Genomic DNA, 19,756 nt, shown 5'->3' on the forward strand with positions numbered 1-19,756 from the left:
CACTAACTGCACACCTACTGAATGCATCCAAGCACTCTATACTACCCTACTCTCTCAACTGACCTGGACTACGGTCCCCAAGGGCGTTCAACCCAGAAGCGCTTTGAGGTCATACCAATGATATATAGAGCACTATATAAATGCCAAATAACAATAAGAACATAGCTCTGCCGCTAAACACAAGTCATTTCTCTGGTGGAGTGCTCTGCACACTAAATGGTTTACGTCATTACATAATTTTCACTGTTTAACTTGGTTTGCAGCATTTGGCTCTTTTTTTGTACCGTTGGCTTTACTGATAGTCAATGCCTGGACCCGTTCTCTTGTTTTTAAATGCTTGTGTTACTTTTACAGCTCCAATAGCGTAATAGATAAACTGGGAAGCTCATATCTCCTGTTTGGATAAGTTGACAGTGCTCTACGAGCAGCCGTAATTTACACGACTCTTACACGCACACTTCTCTCACTTGCTTCCTCTCTCCTCGGATCTAACTTGCTGGAAGGGGCGATCATCTCAGTGCTCTATAGGCCCTTATGCTCCTAGTCATTTACATGCTTACAATAGCCCCATGGCTATCTACAGGCCCAACATCTATTATCTAACTCCCATCTTCAGTTCTCTTTTCCTACTATTAATACATCCAGAATTCTGTCCTCTCTTTTCCCTCTCTCTATACTATTCCCATAAATGAATGAAGGAACTATCTAGTCACCATCTTTGGAGAGACTCCTGCAATAAGCGGCCTCACTCGCAACATACTGGCGGTTTAATCTCTAAATTGTCATCTCAACTGACTCATTGCCACAAATTTCCATTTCCCCTTTCGTTTACACAAATGCTTGGCAGACCCAATAGACCTTTAAGCCATTGTATTAAGGGGTGGGAACGAGTCCATTTTGTGAAGCAGCAAATCCTGAGGGAAGGACCCACAACACAGTCAGGACTAGCCACCAGCCGCTCCTAGACAGAATCCAATGTTCCTCAACGTAATCCCATGGAATGTCAGGGGACTCAACAACCCAATCAAAAGGCAGTAAATCCTCTCCCCTATTAAGAAATGAAAAGCTGACATTGTATTTCCCCAAGAGACTCACCTCTCAGAAACTGAAGCTCTGAGATTAAAAAGAGACCCTTTGATCATTGTCTCATCTCTCAACTCTCTGGTAAAAAGAATGGAGCTCTAATTCTCGTCAAATCGTCTATAAAGGCATCCATTATTCACTCGGAATCAAATTCTTAGGGAAGATGGATATGTTGTTAATTGTTAATAAATAGCAGTAAATACCATTTAATGAATATATACGCACTGACCCATAGCGACCCATCCTTTTGGAACTCCCTCAGTAAAAAGATAGAATCCCTTGCAGGTGGCAATCGTATAACTGGAGGAGACTGGAACCTCCCAATCAATCCTTTTTTAGACAGAAAATCAAAAGTAAGATTCTCGGGTGGGAAAGCTCACAGATCTCTGATGAAAATGGTTGAGAAACTCCACCTTATTAATATTTGGAGAGAATGGAATCCTGGCGAGTTGGACTACATATTCTACTCAAACACTCATCAATCATACTCTAGAATTGATTACTTCCTAACGGGCTGCCGCATCAGAAATAAGATAGAAACCAAAATAGGACCGATTGTCATCTCTTACCATGCACCCATCGTAATTGTTTTAGATATGAACCACATTGATAACCAGAATACAAGGTGGCATCAGAACACAGCTTTTCTTAAAGATACAACTTCGGTGTCCAGTTAAAGTTTAGAAAACTAAAAGATCAAATGCAAAAGGTGAGAGTGCATTAGACCGAAAACCAAAGGATTGAAAAAAAAGTCAATGTGTTTTTTATTTTTTTTAACTTTAGTTTAGATTTAAAATGTTGTTTTTACACCAAAAACGAGGGTTTGGAGGGGGACCCCCCCCCCAAAAAATAAAATACAAAATAAAATAAAAATGTCAATCCTTTTTTTCGGTCGAATTGACTCGACCCTTTTGTCATTCGATCCTTTTGATTCGGTACTATGACCTATAAACTACAACTTTCACCAAAGAAATTACTGAATTCTGTCTAAGGCGTTTTTCTCACTTAACCAACCTGATCAAACTAACATGGAAGTAACTTGGGACGCCTTCAAAGCGACCTTAAGAGGGGAAGTTATCAGTAGAGTAGCACTAAATAAAGAAATATGACAAAGAATTACAGGATTCCCTGTCTGATACTGTGGAAATCACAGAATACAAGTTTACCTAAGGAGAAGTGACCACTGTAATTTCACTGAATATGGTAGGTAAAGTGGTATATCTATAGTGCATAATAGTTGGGGGGTGGGATAAGGTTATAAGTTTGGGTATGGTGGGGTGAGGGGGGCCTCCCCCCACATTATAAAAAAAGTAGAATAGGTCAAAAGTTAATTCAGTTTTTCAGTGAAATAAATTCGGTCACTTCTCCAATAGGTACATTTTTTTCGATTAAATAACGGACATCCTTCCGTCTCACCCATCAACAACTAGAAATAACATTCCAGCTAGATAACTCAGACGCTACCCTAAAAAATCTGATGAACTCAAAATTCAATTTCAATGAAAAAAAACGACCACAGCAGCTAACATAACGCTAGTCAATATTAGGGCAAAATACCATGGTCGTTCAAACAAATCAGGAAAACCTATGGCAAGCCACCTAAAAGGCAAAAAAGAGAAATCAAAAATGTAATCCAACAGGAACAGTTGCGGCAAAACATGCCCTACAGACTCAGAAATTGCTGAGGTTTTTGCAGAGTACTACCACACATTGTATGCTTCAGAAAACTCTACAAACCCCCAAATCCAGAAATAATCTATTCTTTGAGAGAATTTACAAAAAGAAACTCACTACCGCACACTGTATGCTTCCAAAAAACTCTACAAACCCCCAAACTCCAAGCAGAAATAGATATATTCTTTGAGAAAGTTCATAAAAAGAAACTCAACAAAAATCTTCTGAAAACCCTAGATGGTCCAATCATTATGCCTGAAATTGCGAGTGCCGTCTCCTCTATGAAAAAAAGGAAATCGCCTGGTCCAGATGTACTCCCTATAGAATTTTACCAAACCATTACTAATATTCTAACCCCAAATCTACTTCACATACACGACCACTTTCGATCCATAGACCTACCCTCGGGCCCCTTTGGGGAAGCCTACATTATCGTATTACCAAAAAACAATAAGGACCGTGCAGACCACAAGAGTTACAGACCCATATCATTAATCAAAGTTGACTGTAACATTTTTGCTAAAATCCTTGCTGTTAGATTAGAGAAATGTCTTCCCCTCCTGATAAAGAAACGACCAAGTGGGTTTAATTAAGGGTAGACACGCCTACGCTAACATTAGACTTGTCACCAACATTCTCTTGATTGCTAACCCTACCATTGAACCCAGGCTTTTAATGGCGTTAGACGCAGAGAAAGCTTTTGATCATTTAGAGTGGGATTTCATGTTTAAAGCAGTAAGCTGGCACGGTATAGGTGACTCCTTCATTAAACTTATCACATGCCTGTACAACTCCCCTAAAGCCCTCATAACAGTTAATAACACAATTTCACCAGTATTCCCCCTAAACAGAGGCACCACCCAAGGCTGCCCGCTCTCCCCACTTCTATACATCCTTGCTATTGAACCTTTGCTAGGACTAATCAGAAACGACACAGCTATCACCGGAATCCGAATCCATAAAACCAAAATCAAGCGTGCAGCGTGTGCAGATGGTATTATCCTTTTCCTTTCCAACCCCAAAAGCCCAGTAAGGAAAACTTTGATTCACATTGAAAAGTATGGGAAAGTCTCAGGGTACAAACTTAACAAACAGAAAGCCGAGCTCCTAACTCTAATAGTTTTTTGGATCAAGAGCGACCTTGATGACCTAGGACTAAGCTGGAAATGAAGCCACATTAAATATCTTGGGTTAGAATTTGCTCCCAATATCAACACAACAATCACTAGGACTGAAAACGCCATATTAGAAACGTTAAGAAAAAAAAACAGAAACCTGGTCGCCTCTGTGCCTATCCTGCTGGGGGTGAATGGAGACAACCAAAATGATGCTCGCACCAGTACTATTATACCCTCTTGCCATGATCCCAATCCCATTTAACAATACATTTTATAAAGAGACCAACTCCATCCTTTCAAAATGTCTTTGGAAAGGGAAACTGCCTAAAATGTCCATGAAAAGAATCCAAGCAGATAAAGATCAACGGGGGGTCAGATTCCCAAACTTCTTGGAGTACCATCACACTTTCATTCTAACACAAATAAACCAAATCACATACCATCCAGCACAAGACGGATGGGATCCCCCAAATGGCTAGAACTTGAAGAAGCCTTATCACACCCATTCCCATTAATTTGCAGATCAGCATGACCAGCCTGAAAAAACACACTCTAATCTCTAGCCTGGTGTCTGCCGTCAGAATTCTGAAAGGATCGAACGTAGCATCTGAGATAACTCATGTAGACTCCCAAATGGGCTCACTCTGGAGCAATCCCTCATTCCCAATTAATAAACAAACCTTACATTGGAACTCTTGGATAGATAAGAAAATATTTTTCGTGCATCAAATATGGGCCGGTTAAATCTCCTCTCAGCTTTGCAGAACATTAGGACCAATATGGTCGTCCTCTGACGGAACTTAGCAACTATATGAGGCTCTGTAAAATAATCAATACAAAACAAACAGACAGCACTCCATTATAATACGGACACCATTGCATTGTCCAGATCACTTAACAAGGCCAGTCTCTCGAACAGTCACAGTAACCTGAATCCGGAAGTCATTGGAAAACTGGAAGAAGCTCTGGGCATTGAACTGAAACGAACCAATGGCAACAAATATTCGGGAGGCTAGCGAAAGCTTCCGGATCATCCAGTAAAACCCAAACCCTTTCTTTGGCAGTAGGGACTCCAGAAGAATTACACAAGGCCAAAATCAGTGACCATCCATACTTCTGGAGATGCAAAGATACACAACTACTGGGCTCAATGGAGCATATGCTTTTCTCATGTCCTCAACTTTCTGTATTTTGTGAGAGGATTACTAAAAACATTTTAGATATTCTTCAAATTGGTTCTATCCACTCATTGAAAGACCTATGCACCAACTCCTTAGCTACCAATGTTAAAGAACGATTCTTAAATACTAGGCAGATCATTCTCCCGGATACTCTTCTAGTAGCAGCCATTCAATGTATCACCACCACATGGAAGAATAAAGACCTGCCATCCCAAAGAGTCTGGTGGAACTCCATCTGCCTATCTCACCGCTTGGAAAAGGCAATATGTGGAGACACCTTTCAAACCATGAGATCCGGGGAATTACTCATGCAAGTTCCTGCCCGACTCCACATCCATTAGCACATTCCCAGAAGTCCCCAAACCTCGATAACTAAAATCCAGCAAGAGTCCTCTCGAGAGATCCCTGACAGTTCGGAAACGTACAATTACTGCGCCTTTAAAATGCTGACTGCAAATCTACTGCTCAAGTCCAACTCCCATTACTGCGACCAAGCGGAACAGGGGTTGCAGGGGTGTGCCCCGCTTCACTTGGTCACTATAATGGAAGTCGAGGGTCGCAGGGGTGTCCCCCGCATACCGGTGTGGTAAGCGGGAGACAAGAAAGATAAAAGAAAAGATAAAGACCGTGCGGCGTCAGCTCAGACCAACATAAGTGGGAGGAACTGAAGCCGCAGGGATAGTGGGGTGTCGGTGGCATACACAGAAGTGTGCCATCGTAAAGTTAATTGGGGGCGGCAGCGTGTAGGTCAATGCGGACCAGGGGATGCAGGCAAAGTGATCTATCTGATCACTGCGCCGCAACGTAATGGAAGTAGACATTTTTGTTGTCGGCATTACGAACGGCACAGTGATCACATAGATCCGACAGTTCCATCTAGCACTTATAAACTATGCCGTTACCAATCCTGGCTGGGTTCCCCTCCCCCCGCACATTCATCCCAATGCTGCTCGCCTCGGCTCATCAGCCACAGGGATCTTCGAGCTGCACTCATCCGATCAAATGCACTACCGTTACCCTACCTATACAACACACACCTTCACCCATAGCTCTCAACTCACACGCTTTTGGCAGGTGTCACCCGCCTTTTAAAGGGCTGACTCACCCGCCAAGCCTCCTGCACGCCCATACATTCCAATTGGCGTCTCACCCGCCAAAAACAAAATCGGGTGGTTTCACCCGCCTTTGCAACACAAATGGTTGAGAGCTATGCGGCTTCACCACGTCAGAAGAATCCTTTCAGAGGTAGTAGTGAACCACTCGGTAGTTCACTTAAGAGGGGTCCCCTTCTTCCTTCCACTCTTACTTTCGTCCTTTCTTCACTTCCATTTCTTTCTCTTAGCCTCTTCTCAGTAGCAACATTACAGTCCATTGTACCCTCCATTTTTGGTACACAATGGAGCGTTTGCAACAAACAATATATTTCTCTTTATTAAAGAATGTATTTATATTGTCCTTATCGACACCACATACTTGCCAACCCTACCGATTTAGGCGGTAGGATACCGCTTTTTAAGCAGTCCTAAGGCCTACCGATTTTTTGACACCAAATACCGATTTTTTTTGTAAAAAAAAAAAGGTATTTTTTTTTTACATTTTTTTTTTTGCCCACGCCAGCTCGGGGGAGTCTTTCAAGGGCTCCCCTGAGCTGGCGTACCGGGAGAATGCGCGGCATGCAGGCTTTTAATGTCAAAGGCACCCACAGCGGTGGGCTAAAAGCACCCCTCCGCCGGGGGTGCCTTTGGCAAAAGGCGCCATTAGCCCCGCACCACACCAACTCGGGGGAGTCTTTCAAGGACTTCCCCAAGCTGGCATAGCGGGAGAAGGCGCAGCATGCAGGCTTTTAATATCAAAGGCACCCACGGCGGTGGGCTTAAAGCGCCCCTCCACCGCGGGTGCCTTTGGCCAAAGGCGCCATTAGCCACCCACCACGCCAACTCGGGGGAGTCTTTCAAGGACTTCTCCGAGCTGGCGTAGCGGGAGAAGGCGCGGCATGCAGGCTGTTAATGTCAAAGGCACCCACGGCGGTGGGCTAAAAGCACCCCTCCGCCGCGGATGCCTTTGGCAAAAGGTGCCATTAGCCCCCCACCACACCAACTCGGGGGAGTCTTTCAAGGACTTCCCCAAGCTGGCATAGCGGGAGAAGGCGCAGCATGCAGGCTTTTAATATCAAAGGCACCCACAGCGGTGGGCTAAAAGCGCCCCTCCACCGCGGGTGCCTTTGGCCAAAGGCGCCATTAGCCCCCCACCACGCCAGCTCGGGGGAGTCTTTCAAGGACTTCCCCGAGCTGGCGTAGCGGGAGAAGGCGCACCATGCAGGCCTTTGATGTAAAAGGCTCCCACGGAGGTGGGCGAAGGGCGCCCCTCCGCCGCGAGTGCTTTTCACAAAGGCGCCATTAGCCCCCCACCTCGTCAACTCCGTCGAGTCTTTCAAGGGCTCCCCCGAGCTGGCGTGATGGCAGAAGGCGTGGCAGGCGCCTCATTGTCATTGAATGCACCCGCAGCGGCGGGCTCATTCAATGACAATGGGCTGCTGACGCGCCCTATTCCTATCATTACCTCCTCGCCTGACTATTTTTGAAAGTTTATGATTCCTACAGATTTTTGGTCACAGAATGTTGGCATGTATGACACCATGTAACAGAGTCTGTCACGGTTCAATGAATGATGGTCACTGATGTATTCTTCTGATCATCCCATGCATTTTAATCGTATGTTGTGGCTCCTCCTGTGTACCTGCAGCTTTGTCGCTGACCTGTGTGTTATATACTCCTTATTTTGCCATTTGAAATGTGGCCTTCTGATCCCTCTGAAACAGATTAGTAATGACTACTGACATAGCTGTTCAAAACTCCAAACAACTCGTTGAAACCAAGCTTTGCTTGCAGACGAAAGGCCTGGGACGCGCTGCACGTGGCAGGGGGCAAAGGGCAGACCAGGACGTGCACAGGCGCCTCTCTCCGGCAGCCAAGGGGTTACGAACCAAATCTTCCAACAGAGTCACGAGCTGCCAGGGTTCCCAATCCTCGCAGAGCACAATTCCCGCGCTGTTGTTGCCTGGCTGCCAGAATCGCAGCTAATCCCCCAACACTCAAGTAGTGGCAACTGAGCCAATGCTGCACCAGCTGCCCCTGAACCCAAAGGCTGCCCGGCCTACCTGCTTTCCTCCTCTCGGCTTCATTCGTTCCTACCATGGCCCATGTTCACCCAGACATCTTCCCTATGCTCGCAGTGTTGCTGTCTAAATTAATACATGTACAAAACGTAAATTAACATATGAAGAATGCCTTTTACCAAGGAAGGCAGCCCAGCCCTCTTGTCACTACCCTTTCTCACAGTTCACACAACCTCTTTTCCTTCAGCCAGCACCCACACTCCGCTAAGCCTCCACTTACTCCCCTCATCCCCTACTTTCTTGTTGATTTCTGTCCACCTTTTTCCTGTCTAGTCCCACGTGCTATTTTCTTGGGTCACTTCTAGTGAAGGATTTACATTGACTTTAAAAAGCAGTTCTATCTTCACCCTTAGTTATGTTTTAGGAATTTATAAGAGGTGTTTTTGACTTTTAATTAAACTCGAATCTTTTTCTCTTTCGACTGCATTCCAATGTTTGTTCCCAGTAGTGATTTCCCAAGAGCTGACACTGTAATCATTTAAATGGCTTCCGCCCTCACCCCAATCGGTGTAAGGACATGGCGGCCACCAGTTGAGTGAGTGAAAGCCGTGTTTGCATTTAGGGCACGGGCTGTTTCTTGGCACGTCTTTGCAGTGTATACCTGGGTGTTGTGGTCTGCCTTGCCCTAGGACCCCCGCATGCGGGCCTTGTCCCACCCATCCCTGAAAGGAACACACAGACACAGGTCCTGCCGTATCAGGCTCCTGGCCACACTGCTGTGGTGAGGGACCGCCCATTTATTAATTACTACGCGCGCCGGCAGAACATTGCCATCACGCCACGTGACCACATGACACTGGTTTCATCCCATTATAGAAAATCAAGTGAAGCCGCCATTGTTGTGTACACTGGGCCTTGTTTATTTTTGACTCCATCAATTTTCAGCATAATTCTGCAATTGTCTGCATTTTAAGCTACTATGGTGGTTATTTGGGCAGTACGAAAGCATAGTGACCTACCATTACATAAAATATAAATACACTGGCAATACGTGTTCAGGCTTATTTTGGCGCTTTTTTCAATATTGCTGTGTAAGCCATGTTGACTGGCGCCACCACGCTTACATTCTTGCTGTTGTCATAACTTAAAATGCTTAATAAAAAGAATGAGAACTAATGTATTTCTCCGGTGTATACCACCAGTGTGATGCCAAGCGAGTAGGTGACATCTTAAGGCCTGGGAAGAGACCGGGAGAACATGTGTGTCAATGCATGGTGCTTCAAGATACCGCTAACCACCTTTGGGCAATGGGTCCCGACTCGCTAAACAAGACTGAGTTTTGTGCTCCATGGGGTGTAAGTGATCCTGGCTAAACCAAGCAATATCCAAACAATACTCCCCACAAATGCTGGCTATGTAACATGACATCAGGGTCTCTAAATCACATGATTTATGACTGAGGGATAACCCAGGGGTTTCAAGTGCAAGTATATACTTCAATACCCACAAAAAGAGACCCTTTCGATTGTCATGATGGGTTCAAAGGCTGCTGCCATCCGAGCCAAACTGGACCCAGAACAAATGAACCACAGAATGTACAGCTTACGACGTGCCCTAAGGTGGTCAGATCAAACTAGAAATGCAACTCTCATCTAGGACATTTGTGGTGGAGCCCAGTGTTCGAAATGGGAACAATTTATTGGGGGTACCCTCTCATGCTTGGAGGGGTGGTGTTGTGGGGGAGGAGTGGGCTGGACCGAGGGGCACGGTCCCGGATCACACAATACAGTATCTCCTCATAGACCCCAATCATGGCGATTTACATAAAAGCAAAGAGCAATGTGGAAGAATAAGTATGTCCAGAATTTTAAATTTGAAACATCAGAATGACCACCCTTTGCGCAGCCGCTGTGGCAGTACACACCATCAGAATGACCACACTTTGCGCAGCCGCTGTGGCAGTACACACCGTCAGAATGACCGCCCTTTGCGCAGCTGCTGTGGCAGTATACACCATCAGAATGACCACCCTTTGCGCAGCTGCTGTGGCAGTGCACACCGTCAGAATGACCACCCTTTGTGCAGTCGCTGCGGCAGTACACACCGTCAGAATGACCACCCTTTGCGCAGCCGCTGTGGCAGTACACACCGTCAGAATGACCACCCTTTGCGCAGCCGCTGGGGCAGTACACACCGTCAGAATGACCACCCTTTGTGCAGTCAGTGCGGCAGTACACACCGTCAGAATGGCCACCCTTTGCGCAGCCGCTGTGGCAGTACACACTGTGAGTAACTATCCATTGAAATGCAGAGTGCCGTCAGGGCTCTTTCTGGCGCTTAGTCCAAACATTGTACATGTTTTTACTAGTGATTGACATGTTTTTCATCATACCCTGCTTGTCAAACTCTTAAGAAGGCCCTTCTGGGACGGTGACAGGTTTTGTACGAGAGCACACTGCTCGCCTGATTCAAGGCTCCACAGGCAGTTATGGCATTAGAACCCTTTACAACTGAGTACCAGACAAGTTACTATTAATTAGAAAAGGTATCCTGGGCCTAACCCCAGAATCTCTAGAATTCATCTATTATGTGCACCTGGGGAAAGGCACTCAGCCAATCAGGTGACTGGAAACATGGGCAAGAACTGCCAATGTCCCACCTGTGTTCCACCAACCACCCGAGCTCCTTCCCCAGGTTCTGTCATATTTTTTAGACACTTTGGTGCAGCGCCCAACCACCCCCTCCCCCAAGTCCCTCACAACACCCCACTTCTGCCCCCCAAACAGGTAGGGGGGTCTTTGCTCCTTCCCACCTAGCTTGGCTGCCACAATGGAAATAGTCAGTCTGTTTTATATAGCTGCGGCCATCTTGATTTTTTTGTTGATGGGAGATCGCCTGCAAAAAGGAAATTAAAACTATTTGCACCCTGGATGGATAATCATCACCCCCATTTCGGGGGGGGGGGGCATACAGGCCCAGTAACGGCCCCAGCCCTCACCAAGGCACTGACTTCTCTTGGGCCTGCTTAGGCATAAGTTGTGGGCCATTGCTGCCCTGGTACGCCCCAATAATACTCTTGCATAAATGATCAGCAGTAATACATGTTATCCCAACTACCCTACCCAGTTTCACCACTAAACGAACAAGCATTTACACGTGCAAGCTAGTGCCTTAGCCTTTGTACTCATAAACTGGGCCAGATTTGACGACAAAGCCTGTGTATGTTTTTGTGACAGTGCGAGCCGGCCAGGCCGCAAACACTATTCATATTTTTGTTACAGAAAATAAAATCGCCAATTCAAAGCAGTGTATGAACGTGTCTGCAAAGATTGCCATATTACATAGCATTACATAGCATTGAAGTAGCTTGTAAGCACCGTTCATGTACAGTTCTGATATAGATTTTTATAATATTTTTGACATGACCCAAGTGAGTTCATGGAATGAAGGGAGGAGTGGGGCATAGGCCTCGGATAGGCCTTGCAACGGGCCTTGATCTGCCCACATTGAGTGACTGATGCTCTCCGAGATGGCAGGAGAGGGTTTGAGTCATCATGAGCAAGTCAAGACGTGATGAACAAGAAAGCATGCACGCTCCTCTAACTGGTTGCCATTTTAATCTTCATCAAAATGGCCGCCCTGGTTTGGCTGTTAGACCGGAAGCAAGACATGCAGCCACAATTAAAGAGGAACGTGAAATGTCCAGTGATCAAGAGCAAGAATTTGGATTCTCAAATCTTTTGCTGCTAATATTATTTTATTTTTATTTATTTGCATTTGTATAGCGCACTTACAGCCCAGAGGCATCGAGGCTGTAAGGAAAATTGCCACATCCATAAGGTTTGACAGCACCCACAGCAGACTCATCAGGTAATGGGAGATGGCTGTACGATAGGGGGTACAGCACACACGTTACAAGTCATCTTTGCTTGTTGACGTCTTCAGCATCACCGCGGTCTCTCCCAGTATCCAACAACGTTTTCATCACCTCGTTGCCTTTTTACTCCGGTTTTGGCTTCACAATTCCTCTTCATCACTAAGGTGCTAAACAGCTTTTCATTGGTCATTTAATATTTCAGGTCCGATGTGGCCGCTTGTGCAGTGAGAATCAGCAGCTGTTAACACATCGCTGCTTTCCTTTGTCTACATTATAACGGTATAACCTCCTTTCATCGCCAGGCATTTTTACGACTGCCTTTTAAACGTGTACAAAATTAGGTGGGGGAAGGGGTGTTTGGGGGGAATCGCCCCCACCCCCAAAAAAGTAATTCGATGACCTTTTTTTCGTAATTTTGACCCAGGGTGCCCCCGACTGTTTATCACAGCTGTAAACAAGGTATCCCCAAACATCATGATGAAATTGCACCCCAAGATCCCTGGCACATCTTCAGCCAGCCCCGCTTATGGGGATCCTGGGCAGCAGTGTAGCCAAATGGGGCAAAAGCGGAAAATGACAGGTGTGGAGGGACGTTGGATGCCCCTCCATCAGGAACGTCAGAAGGTGAGGTGTGGTGGAGGGGATTAGAGATTATACATAAAACATGTATGCTATTTCCTAGCAATCATGGAAGTTTCCTTATGCTTTTAAGTGCTGTAAAACAGGTGTTATCACCCCATTCTTATGGTACTCCATTTATCTACCTCGGGCGGAAGAAAACCTAAGTTGGGATTCAAACTTCTAATGTGCATTATCGTAAGTGTAATTGGTTATTTATAGCGCGCTTAATATCCAGAGGTTTCTAAGCGCAGACCCGGGGATCGAACCTGTGTTGCTCTGTGTCGTCTTGCTTCCAAGGCGAGCGCGTTGCCCCTGAGATCTCCTCCTGGCGCTATGTCCGAGAGCAGCGCTTTACTCGTGAGCTATCTACCCAGGCAAAGATGCACACACTAAGGACACACATGGAACAATGCCCCTGCTTCCTTCCCTGCTTGAGTGTTTAAGTGAAGAAACCATCCCCTCATTCCTCCACTCCTTTTCACTGGGTAAATCACGATCAAGAAAAGCCATAATATAGCTCAGTCTTTTCCCGCCATCCCCCATTGCTCAATGGGTTCAAGGGAATGAGCTCCCTCCCCGCGGTCCAGGCTGTGCAAAGGACCAAAATAAAGGCGATGCCAAAATAAAAGGTATGTCCAATGTTCTATACGAATAGGGGTCTTTAATTAGATCACAAATACACCCAACTAATAGAAACACGAATAACCCATCCCCGCAAAGAAAAGCACAGAGAATGCAGACTTTGGAATAAGGGGCATTCTGGATTTGAAGACAGGAGGCAGACAGGCAATACTTTCAGGAGCAAATGTTCTACTTCAGTGAAGATGTCCTTTAAAAGGGTAGAGAGTGGGGCCTTCCAAGTCACTAGGGTCCTTTAAGGCCGGCCAGAGGAACAGGACCGCTTCAATTACCCTTAGTTCTTCCTCTAGGGCCTCAGCAGCACTGAGCCAGGGTGATATGTACTTACTGAGGTACTTCTAAACTTGACAGGGAAACCTAAAGGCTGTGGCCTTTTCAGTCTATTTCCCTGCAGGACTTTCTAAGGGAATACTTCTGATCTGAAACTGCCCTATTTTCCAACGGTTCCTCTTCCAGTCACTTCCCTTCTCAGTCTTTATCTCTCACTCTCCCTCTCTCTCCTCCCTTCATGATCTCCTCGCCCCCTTTCTCTATCTCTACATAGAACCCATCCCTTCTCCTATCAATTCAAATCCTTCACCCTCTCCTTCTATCTGCTCCAGCCTCCTCTCCTCTCCCCTCTCTTCCACCAACTTCTGTGAAGGCATCAGGATCTAAGACACAGAAAGCAGATTCAATATTCAAAATGAAACACTTTATTAACTTAAATGGCAGGATGGAAAAAGGTCTAACTTGCCATCTGCTAAGGTGGGATTTCCCTACCTAAATGAACTAAGGTAAGACTGAGTCAAAGAGTTCAATTTAAAAGTCTGTCTGTGTCCAAAACCTATACTTGCCTTCACAAATATTCACAATAAGGAGCATAGCCTCCTCCCGCTCGCAGCTTCCATTCAACTCCCTTCCCCAAGTGTAAGATAGTTCCACACAAAGTCTCAAGGTTTTATCTTTCTTAGGTTCAGGATGGTACAGTTTTAAACAAGCCTCGGGTTTCCCTCCCCGAAGGTCCAAGTACCACGATTCTTCCAAGTACCACGATTCTTCCAAGTACCACGATTCTTCCAAGTAACATAGTCCAAATATTAACGAATCTTGAGGCTCTGTCCTCAAGTAAGCATAGGCAGTTCTTCAAGTCTCAGGGTTCCCTCCCCCGTGACTTTGATTTCCTCACAAAAATGTCCCTCAATGTATATTCATGCCATTTGAAGCTTTGCTCAATTCAGTATTCAATCAATACGCCCTTTCTTTGGCTCAATTTTAAAATTCCGTTCAATTCAGCATGCCACAAACATTAGTTTTGCTTAATTGTGAGATTATGCTCACTTCGAAATTCACCAGGTATTAGATTAGTTCACTTTAGAATTCACCATATAGTAGATTTGCTTAGTTTCAAAGTTCCGTTCACTTTGGAATTCAACATAGTAGATTTGCTTAATTTCAAAGTTCCGTTCACTTTGGAATCCAACATAGTAGATTTGCTTAATTTCAAAATTCTGTTTACTTAGGAATTACATTTTCAGTAGTTTACTTAATTTCAAACGTATTTATTCAGTTCGGTATTCAATAAACGTTAATGGGGATTGAGACGCCTTTTCTATTCAGCCCAATGTTAACACATTTCAACATTCATTTATTTGTCTTCAATTGAAATCCACAGCACTCAGAGACTTTCGAAAACGTGCTCCCTGAGTTACGTAACCACTTTGATACAAAGTATTTACACTTCACCCTTCAACAATGGTTATAGTCTTTGATCAGAGAGCTTCGAAAACGTGTTCCCCAAGACACATGACTACTCAGATACTCAGAAAGTATTTGTTAACAATGGTAATGTTCCATCCTTAGCGCACCAGGTATTCTTGTTTGCTTGAAACTCACCGGTCGTCTTGACAGCTCTACCAGCAGCGCGGGATACACAGCCTTTGGTTCTTGCTTCCATTGGTCCAAATCCTGCCCCTCAAACACTCCTGTGTCGCCGACTTCACACAGGGGAGCGAGCACTTCTGATGTAAGGGAAAGGGATAGCCTCTCCACACAGCTCCCTTCCGAACCCTTAGTTCACTCCATGGAGCCCCAGCTCCCATGCCACGCTGCCTGGGGCTCTCTCTGCCTACAGTCCCCAGCATCTCGGCGTCCTGTACACGACAGAACGGCCCACAGCAGTTTTCTTCCCTGGTTCACCTCTCTTCGAACATGTTTTCCTATTGTTCCTCTTGCTGCCCCTCCTCACTCTGTTGCTTTCTTCTACTTCCTTTATACACCTACAACCCTCTAACAGGATGCATGTGTGCTTCAATTAAATTCGCCTGGCCATGGTTAAGGAAAAATGCCTGACCCGCACAACATTTTACAGGCATCGTCCTCGTCCCAGTACCAGATTGGTGAAAGGGTATAGTGTTCATCACTCTAAGGTGTCTCTTCCTCGTCTCAGTACTTTCAAGCGCCACCCGAGGAAAAATGGGGGGAGTTGACTTACAATAACCCATGAAGGTCAGGGAAAGGTTAGGTTGTTTGTTAATAGGAGAAGGTGGATACCATGCCTGGCCTATTTACCCTTAATAATTTTCACCCTTTTTCCGGGGCGTCTGGACTGGTGATTTCTCCCATCATTTTTTGGGTAAATGGGACCAGGGTAATAATATCCCATAACTGCCTCTGGAATAGAGGGTTCTTCCTGGAAGGGGAAATGCTGAATACTATGTCTCACCTGAGAACATCTCATTCCCACTCCCCAAGGACCCTCCACCAAGGTGACCACCCCCCATTGGCTTCTTCACCCCCAGGGTCAGGATCCAAAAGCAATGGGCTTTTCCTGGCCACCTGCGCAGGAGGATCCCAGGGGAGAAGATGTGAGAAGGCTCTCAGTTTTCTCACACTTAAGCACCACTCCCACTACTGCATTTCACTCTTTCCACCCTCCTACCATACACTCTTTTTTAGGGCACTTTGAAACACATTTTCTTGATGTATAAGTGCCTTACAAATGTACAAAAAAAATCACTGTCACTCTTTCTCTATTTCGCCCTGTGCATCTCCCTCTATCTTTCTCTTTCTGTCTTTCCAACTCATATTTTACACCCCCTCACCACACTAAACTGAACTGGTACCACACTCTCATATAACACAAAATACCTTAGCTGCACTCTCGCTGAACACTGCCACATTCTTCACAGCACTCCATTCCACCGTCTGCCTGGTCTCTTGATCCACCTCTGCTCCACCTGATCTCACCCAAACAACTTTCAATGCCTTCTGTGCTGGCTGGGCTTTATAGCCCTGCCTTCGCCCTTTTAACACACTTCCCTGGCCATTGTTCCCCCTGGTTACATGCACCCCCTCAACCTATCTCTGGATAAGCAATCCTTGGAAGGCTTCTCTAAAGACTGGAGGGGGTACCTGTACTTCTGCCCTCTATGTGGTTGGGGCAGAGGCACAGAGCACCCCAGCCAAGGTTCTCTAGTGGTAGCCATGGATGAGCAACCAAGGCTTAAGCTCTCAGGAGGTGATGCAGGCTGGCTCTTAGGTACAGTGAATCCCCAAGCCCCCCACAATGGAATGTCCACACAATATGTTAAGTGATAACACCATCCTTTTATTAAAGGATAAAAAGTCAGGTAGATATACACAAACAAATAAGACTCACTTTGTACTAGAAATCTAGTCAGGTAACTTAACTTACTATGTACATTTCTATGTGGTACCACTGTTACCTTTAAATTCGGTTATAATGCACCAACCGCTGCCAGCTATTAAAAAGCATTTACATTATTGGGCAAGCAAGGAAGGGTTAACATCATAGACATTAATGTAGAAAGGCAGGTAATACTTAGAACATAGGCAGAATGCTTTCTTTGGGGTAAATATGCAATACTGTGTGAGGATCCCCAACATGGGTAACCTGTAAGGAAAAGTTAAGGTATAGTTCATGTTGTATATTATTTGCATTTGTATTTTATTATATTTTATATAGTGCTTTTTCCTAAAGCGCTTCACAGGGAACAGTCAGCAGTACATTAAAATCAGCAATAGAAGGTGGTGTTCAAAATCAACCAGTACCAATCAAACAGATGACTGACGTAAATGAGTTTTTAAGGAAGAGCGAAACAGAGAATAGGAGGTAATGGAGCAGAGAGATAGAGGAAGGAGGTTCCAGTGAAGGGGGGCAAGAAGTTGGAAAGCTCGAAAGCGGGATTGTGCACAGGGCGCACGAGGAATATTGAGTTGAAAAAGTCCAGCAGAAACGTAGGGGCCGACGGGGAGAAAAGAATGAGAGAAGAGAGGCAAGGTAATCGGGGGCGAGACCGTAGAAAGATTTGAACACTAGACAGAGAAAATTGTATTTGAGCTGAGAATGAAAAGAAAGCCATCCAAGAGAGTCAAGAGAAGTGGAAATTGAGCCTTCGTAAGAGAGCAGCGAAAGTGATCGAATAGATGAGCGATAGATTGATTTAAGAGGGGCAAGACGAGAGGAGGGAAGACCAAAGAATAAAGCAGAGCAGTATAAGAGTTGAGAAAAGACTAATGAGGAAACAAGAAGCTTAGCGGCAGGAAAAGTAAGAAAAGGGTGAATTTTACGTATATTGTAGGGAGGACAGCCTACGACAGAAAACAATGATATTACAGCCTAGTCCAAATATGTTAATTAATAGTCTGCTTCTGTTTGTACAGATCCCACCACCCCAAAATATGTAGGAATACCTATACGGGTAGTATAGCTTAGTGGCAACGTGCTCGTCATGGAAGCAACATGACGCTGAGCAACACAGGTTTGAATCCCGGGTCCACGCTTAGAAACCTCTTCAATATTAAGCATGTTAGGAAAAAAACGATTATAATGTAATATAATTATAAAAGCTACAGAAGAACTGGATCCATGACGTCAAGGACCCCTGGACTCCCCAACAAAGGAGATGCTTTTCCTTGTCGCAGTAGCATGGGTACCTTGAAAGGCAAACTGGCAGAGTTTCTCTGCTTTGCTCGGTGATGCCCCTCAGGGACGGACCCCCCCTTGGAAGAAGGAGTTGCTGGGACGTCGGTGTCAAGCAGGAGAAGGGAACCAAGCAGTGTCGGAAAGGCAGCAATGCAGGTCTGCGCAGTGGTCTCCGTTGTCGGGTTGCTACACCAGCTGTGGATGTCCCACAAAGATGAAACTTGCTGTGGGCTTGAATGATGAAGATAAGTCCCTTGGTGACATTCAGGGGTGACTGGTGCAGTGACATTAGTAGGTGTCGGATTTTGGTATTTTGCGGTTAGCCACCTTTCGGTTCTTTGACAGGATGGCTTCTGCTAATTTGGACTGAGGTACTGAACTGCACTACGGACCCTCACTTAGCTTGGACCTTCGGGACGCTTTCTTCAGTGTTTGGTGGTGGGAAACCCACCGGCTGGCACTCCTCTGCAGGTGGTGACACTGGATCTTCTCTGGCGTGGAAAAGTGGACAGGAAAAGTGGACAGGTGTCATGGCTGCAGTGCCACCTGAATAATTCTTGCATTACTTGGAACTTTGACAGCTCCTGGCATCAAGCAGCACTCAGCTTCCAGCAGTCAAGAACACTACTCTGGACCCTGGATGCTGCAGATGGACTTCTTGGGCTCAAGATGTCCCGGCACCCCTCTTCTGAACCCACAAAGCACCTCCTCAGGACAGCAAGCACACAGGACTGGCTTCCAGGACACTTCGGGTGAATAGCAGCAGTTGTACGATGTCCACTCATAGCTACGGGAAGAGGTCACCTATCCAGGTCCTCTCTATTTCAGTCCTCAAATCAGCAAAGCAGCTTTTTGATTTGATGAGGAGTTGCAGGAGCAGACCTTCTCCTCCAGCTGGATTCAGCTTGCAAGCTTCTTCAGGCTTTAGCTTATGCTTCAGTTTCGACTTTCAGCTTCTGACAAGGAGGTAAGTGGTGGGGCTTAGTTATACACAAATGTTCCCCATCCACTCAGGCTGAGCCAGACTCAGCCAACCAGTCACACAGAGTGCATTCCTGCAGCCACCAATCATGCTCACAGGTATTCAGGCCATTCACCCCAAACCAGACACCCATAACACAGGGTGTGGATTGGAGGCAACTCCCAGCCTTTCAGAGCATTCACTCGGTTTCAGTCAGGGCAGGCTGAGGTAGGACCACAGGCATTGTGACACACAACCAAAACCAAACACCCACAACACAGAATGTGATTTCACTTCTATCTCCATTCAGGCAGGTCCCGCCCCTGGGGTGTACCCACAAAAGCAATCCCTGGGAAGGCTCCTACTAGTCTAGCAGGGTAAGCCCCAGTTCCATAGATGGTCCTTCCACCAGACATCCACTCAGTGGAATGGAGCAGAGGCAGGGTTTCTCAAGACTTTGAGAAACAAGGGGGAAAGGCAAAGGAAACCAAGAGGCCACCAGTGGCCAACTTGCCTTTGTCCGGGAATCAATTGATTCTTGAGGCGGGGCTTGGGAGTCC

General features: G+C 45.8%; 1 protein-coding gene across 1 annotated transcript in view; it reads left to right on the top strand.

The window, feature by feature from the left end:
• The window catches only part of CLBA1 (clathrin binding box of aftiphilin containing 1), a 242,249-nt gene that overhangs the window by 113,460 nt on the left and 109,033 nt on the right, over positions 1-19,756 (top strand). The window lies entirely within an intron of this gene.

This window comes from Ambystoma mexicanum, chromosome 14 (assembly GCF_040938575.1).
Source record: "Ambystoma mexicanum isolate Mex_15411 chromosome 14, UKY_AmexF1_1, whole genome shotgun sequence".
Classification (NCBI taxonomy): domain Eukaryota; kingdom Metazoa; phylum Chordata; class Amphibia; order Caudata; family Ambystomatidae; genus Ambystoma; species Ambystoma mexicanum.